Genomic DNA, 6154 nt, shown 5'->3' with positions numbered 1-6154 from the left:
CACGAGCCGACGGCTGGCCCCAGAACACCGACGACCGGTTCCCAGCTCACCCTAACTGTGCGCTCTCATCTCTTCCTTCCCGCGAAAAGCTCCTCGCGGCCTCGAAAGTCCTCGAATGGCCCACGCGGCTCTGGAGGCCCAGGAGAGGAGGAAGGCAACAGGGTCCCCGAGAGCCCGCCGCGGACGCGCGCTCTCGTCAGGTCGGCGCGCAGCCCAGCGAGGGCGCTCCCGATGGTCGCCCTGCTCGGCTCCTCCCGCGGCGCCTCGGCCTCCGCCTCCGCCCCCGCCCGCCGGCGCCTGGAGCCCCCGGGCGGCAGAGGCCGTGGCAAGGCGCGTGCCCGCCGTCGGCGGAGGTCTTCCAGCAGCCGACAGGCGGCGTGGGCCTCCTCCTGGCCGTGCACGCTCTTGCTGCCCCCGGGGAGCCGCGCGCGGGCCCAGGGGCTGGGGAGCACAGCACGACGCTGGCTGGGACTCCGCCGGGTCCGGGGAAAATTGCCTCTCTGCGGCGGTCGGAGTCCTCGGGGCCCATCTCGGTGACGCCGAGTCCCGTTCCGGGCAGGTATTGCTGACCATTGGTTTCCAAGTGCGAGAATTAGGGCGGGTGAGGGCGGGGCCGGGCGTGACCCCTGCCAAGTGGGACGCCGCTCCTCCTAGCCTCATCTCTGGCCTTCTTCCCATCTTTAGCAACAGCCGAAGGAGGCGGTCCCCATGACTCCGAGAAGAGGTTTCCACTGGATCACTTCTTGCTGCTTGGAGTACCTTCCTAAGAGGAAGACTTGTATCTATCCAGGTAGGTGGAAGTTGAGGTACAGATGGAAAAGTTTGAGACCAAAGGTAGAATATTTTGTCGTAAAGGCTGCCCCGGTTGCCTTTATTTAATGCTCCATTCCTTTAAAATACTTTTTTCTGACTTTCTTCTGCTGGTTCGGCACTGTGTCAGGCGTTGGGGTTTTAGTCTAATTAGGGCCTTACCTCTCCACAGGTGTTGCGCATGTAGGGGAAGCTTGTCTCTCTGAGTTAGAAAGAATAGTCTTTCCCCGTGCCCAACAGCGCGGAAAGCACCTGATACTCAGAAACTCTGTGCCCCTTTTTATATTTGACTCATTTCTAACACCTTCGCGTTTATGAAGGGGTTAAAATGAAAAATAAAAAATCCTCTTACCCCAAAGTTATTGTCTTATAATTCCCAATTCAGTGTAATTATAGGCCAATATTACTTATATATCCTGTTCCAATAAATATACTCAACTGCCTCTTTTTGATGGAGAATTTCTAAAAAGGAATAAACAAAACTTTTGTGTCTTCATGAATACAATCCCCCTGTCCTCTCCAAAACGTGTCAGAGATGTTCATACAATATCTTAGTTACTCATTTGTTCAATAAAGATCTACAAATCCCCTGCAATGTTCTAGGTCCATGGTAGGCTTTGATGGCATTAAGAACTAATTTTTAGCGGCGCCTGGGTGGCTCAGTCGTTAAAAGCCAGCCTCTGGCTCAGGTCATGATCCCAGGGTCCTGGGATTGAGCCCCGCATCGGGCTCCCTGCTCCACTGGGAAGCCTGCTTCTTCCTCTCCCACTCTCCCTGCTTGTGTTCCCTCTCTCGCTGGTTGTCTCTCTCTCTCTGTCAAATAAATAAATAAAATCTTTAAAAAAAAAAAAAAAAGAACTAATTTTTATTAGTGCTTACTATGTGCCAGGCACTTTTTTTTAGATTTATATATTTGAGAGACAGAGCGCACAAGTGGGGGGAAGGGCAGAGGGAGAGAGAGAACAAGAGAGAAGCAGACTCCCTGCTGAGCACACAACCCCATGTGGGGCTCAATGCCACAACCCTGACAACCCCATGTGGGGCTCAATGCCACAACCCTGAGATGACCTGAGCCGAAATTAGGAGTCAGTTGCTTAACTGATTGAGCCACCCGGGTGCCCTAGCACTTTTCTTGTACTAACCCATTTGATCTTCACAACAATCCTATAGTGTGGGTACTATTTGTTTCTGCATTGTACGGATGAGGCAACTAAGGCAGAGGTTAAGCTGTATGCCAAAGATCACGACCCTGGTTAAGTGGTCTAGTGAAGATTTGCATCTAGTAAGTCTGGTTTATGCTGTAAACCACTGGGACGCACCTAGGTATATACTACCTCCTCAAGAGGGGAAAGTAGTTGCTCAATTTACATGTTGTGTGAGTGTTCAAATTCCCTATGCTCATAAAATTCAGCTCTAAAATGGCATAACACTTGGCTAGATAAGGAAGAATTCAGATTACCAGGCCTCTGTAGCTAACTTGCCAAATTCAACACCTTATAATAGTTTACAACCTAAACACAATCAAACTATCATTAGGGGCACCTGGGTGGCTCAGTCGTTAAGCGTCTGCTTTCAGCTCAGGGCGTGATCCCAGAGTCCTGGGATTAAGCCTGCATCGGGCTCCTCTGATGGGAGCCTGCTTCTTCCTTTCCCACTCCCCCCGCTTGTGTTCCCTCTCTCACTGGCTGTCTCTCTCTCTGTCAAATAAATAAAATCTTTTTTTTAAAAAAAGCTATCATTATATATTGTTTCATAAAGATTCTCTAGAACATTTGAAGATGGGTTCTATTGATGGAAATTATAAAAATCCATAAAACGTACAAGAAGCCGACAGAGTATATAAATTTAGGGGTTTTTTTGTTTGTTTTGGTGATAGATTCACTTCTGTTTCTAGATCGTTTACTTCAACAAGAACTTCAGTTAAGTTTGATTTAATTCAACAGTGAATGGGACCTATTCAGTGTCAAGCATTATACCTGTGAGGAAAATAAAAAAGATGAATAAGACATAGTTTTTGCCCTCCAGAAGCTTAGAGCGTGGAGGAGCAAATTCAGTCATGCATTCATCCACTCAGCAATATTTATTTAATGTCTTATTATATACCAAGTATTATACAAGGTGCTCAGACTGCAAAGGTAAACCAGAAAGACAAAATGGTGTTTTAAAATAGATTGGTGTTACCAAAAATTAATAATTTTCTTCCATAGATTGATTTTTTCAGTTGTACATCTTGAATTTTATATTTTTTAATAGAAGTGAATTGAGGCATTGGTGAATTAGAGTGACTATAATGTGTAGAGATATTTGAGTTAGGAAATGTAGTTATCCATTGCTGTATAATAAATTATCTCAAAATTTATTGGCTTAAAACAACAAGAAATGTTTATTATCTCTCACATTTTCTGTGAGCAAGAATTTGAGAACAGCTAAGGTTATGACCTGGGACTTTGATAACATGGTAGATGTCACCAAAACTATGGTCCTCTGAAGCTGGATGTGATTGGGGCTGGAGGATCTACCTGGAAGGTATATCACACACATGGCAGGCACTGGTGCTGGTGGTGGGTGGGAAGCCTCAGTTCCTCTCCTCGGGAACCCTTTACCAGAACTGCTTGAGTGTCCGCATAGTGCCCACCCTCCATTAGAACAAGACAGAGAGACAGATCAAGAGAAAGCCAGATGGAAGCTCTTTATATGTGTTCTGAACTGAAGGCCAGAAGATATTAGGACAATATTTTTTAGATTCAGAAAGGAAAAATTTAACAGATATTTCTATATCCAGTAAAAACATCTTTCAAAGGCAAAATAAATGTGTCAATATAGCAGAAAATTAAGAAAATTTGTTACCAGTCTATCTACATAACTAGAAACACTGAGGGAAATATCACAGGTTGAAGTAAAATGATAGGAGAGGGAAACTTAGATGTATAGACAGGAATGAGGGTTATAAAAAATTGTAAATGTCAGGTAAATATATAAGTGATTCTCATTCCTCTTTTTAAAAAAAACCATATGACTTTAACCTCTATACCCAATGTGGGGCTCAAACTCATGACCCCAAGATCAAGAGTCACATTTTCCACCAAATGAGCCAGCCAGCCAAATTATGGAAACAGCCCAAGTGTCCATTGCTTGATGAATGGATAAAGAAGATGTGGTCTGTACACACAATGGACTATTACTCAGCCATAAAAAAGAAAGAAATCTTGGGACACCTGGGTGGCTTGGTCAGTTAAACATCTGCCTTTGGCTTAGGTTATGATCCCAGGGTCTTGGGATTGAGCCCTGCATTGGGCTCTCTGCTTGGTGGGGAGCCTGCTTCTCCCTCTGCTGCTCCCTCTGCTTGTGCTCTCTCTGTCAAATAAATAAAATCTTTAAAAAATAAAAAGAAAGAAAGAAAAGAAAAGAATGAAACCTTGCCACTTGCAATGACATGGAGCGAGCTAGAGAGTATTTAATGCCAAGCAAAATAAGTCAGTCAGAGAAAGACAAATACCATATGATTTCACTCGTATGTGGAAGTTAAGAAACAAAACAAACGAGCAAAGGGAAAACAAGAGAGATGGGGGAAAACCAAGAAATGGACTTAACTATAGAGAACAAACTGATGGTTACCAAGAGTCTTGGGGATAAATGGAGCTATATATTTTATGTGAAGTGATATGGTATTCACCGTAAGTGCACTGTAAAAGATTAAGAGCATATATTTTAAAGCCTAGAGCAATCACTAAAAAGTAGTGCAAAGAGGTAAAGCTAAGAAACCTACAGAATGAGTGTCTATGTAGACAAATCTGAAAAAAATCAACAAAAAACCTCCTGGAACTAAGAAACAGTTACATCAAGTTTGCAGGATGCAAGTTAATCACTTTCCTATATATCAGCAATGAACAAGTGTAATCTGAAATGTAAAGCACACATCACCTATTACGTTAGCACCAAAAAGAGAGAGAGAGGGAGGGAGAGAGAGAGAGAGATTATACTTAGGTATAAATCTAACAAAATATGTACAAGATCTTTATGGGGAAAACAACAAAACTGCTGAAAAAAATCAAAACTTAGCTGAATAAATGGAGAGATATTCCATGTTCATGGATAGGAATTCTCAATATTGTCAAGATACCAGTTCTTCCCAACTTGATTTATAGAGTCAGTGCAATCCCAAACAGCAAGTTATTTTGTGGATATAACTAAACTGATTCTCAAGTTTATACAGAAATTCAAAATACCCAGAATAGCCAAGATAGTATTAAAGAAGAGCATAATTTGAAGATTGACACTCCCTGTCTGTAAAACTTAATATAAAGCTATAGTAATCAAGAGGGTATGGTATTGGCAAAAAAATGAACACATAGATCAGCATGACAAAATAGCCCATAAACATACCCACATAAATATAGGCAACTGATCTTTGACAAAAGAGCAAAAGCAACATAATGGAGAAAAAACAGTGTTTTCAATAACTAGTGCTGGAAAAACTGAACATCCATATGCCAAAAGAATGAATCTAGACATAGACTTACACCCTTCACAAAAATTAATTCAAAATGGATCATAGACCTAAATGTAAAGTACAAAACTATAACACTTTTAGAAGATAAGATAAAATTTGGATGATTTTGGATATGGTGATGACTTTTTAAATACAATACCAAAGATGCAATCCATAAAAGAAATAATAAACTGAACTATATATTAAATTTAAAAACTTCTGCTTTGTGAAACACCCTGTCAAGAAAGTGAGAAGACAGACCACAGAGTGGGAATAAATACTTGCAAAAAAACGTATCTGATAAAACACTGTTATCCAAAATATACAGACTACTCTTAAAACTCAACAATAAGAAAATAAACAACCCAATTAAGAAGTGGGTAAAAGATCTGGAAACCCCACCAAAGATACACAGAAAACAAGCATATGAAAAGATACTCATCATATGTCATTATGGAGTTGCAAGCTAAAACAATAATGAATTATCATTACTACCAATTAAAATGGCCAAAATCTAAAACACTGACAAAACCAAATGCTGACAAGGATGTGGAACAATAGGAATTCTCATACATTGATGCTGGGAATACAAAATGGCACAGCCACTCTGGAAGATAGTTTAGTAGTTTCTTAGTAAAGTAAGCATGCTCTTACCAAATGATCCAGCAGTCATGCTCCTTGGTGTTTGTATAAAGGAGTTAAAACATGTCCACACAACAACCCGAAAACAAATATTTATAGCAGTTTTCATCATAATTGCCAACATTTGGAAACAGCCAAGACACCCTTTAGTAGGTGAGTGGATAAACTGTGGTACATCTAAGCAATGGAATATTATTCAGCTAAAGAGATATG

General features: G+C 41.7%; 1 protein-coding gene across 1 annotated transcript in view; it reads left to right on the top strand.

The window, feature by feature from the left end:
- Positions 1 to 292: 292 nt before the first annotated feature.
- The window catches only part of RAD21 (RAD21 cohesin complex component), a 94325-nt gene continuing 88463 nt past the window's right edge, over positions 293 to 6154 (top strand). Inside the window, exons 1-2 of the mRNA XM_048212490.2 lie at positions 293 to 559; positions 685 to 790. The gene's annotated coding sequence lies outside the window, so the exon portion shown is untranslated. The remainder of the gene's footprint in view (positions 560 to 684; positions 791 to 6154) is intronic.

The sequence above is a fragment of the Ursus arctos genome, unplaced genomic scaffold (assembly GCF_023065955.2).
Source record: "Ursus arctos isolate Adak ecotype North America unplaced genomic scaffold, UrsArc2.0 scaffold_6, whole genome shotgun sequence".
NCBI lineage: Eukaryota > Metazoa > Chordata > Mammalia > Carnivora > Ursidae > Ursus > Ursus arctos.
Note: the sequence above shows the minus strand (reverse complement) of the source record. Positions and strands in the feature narration are given on the sequence as shown.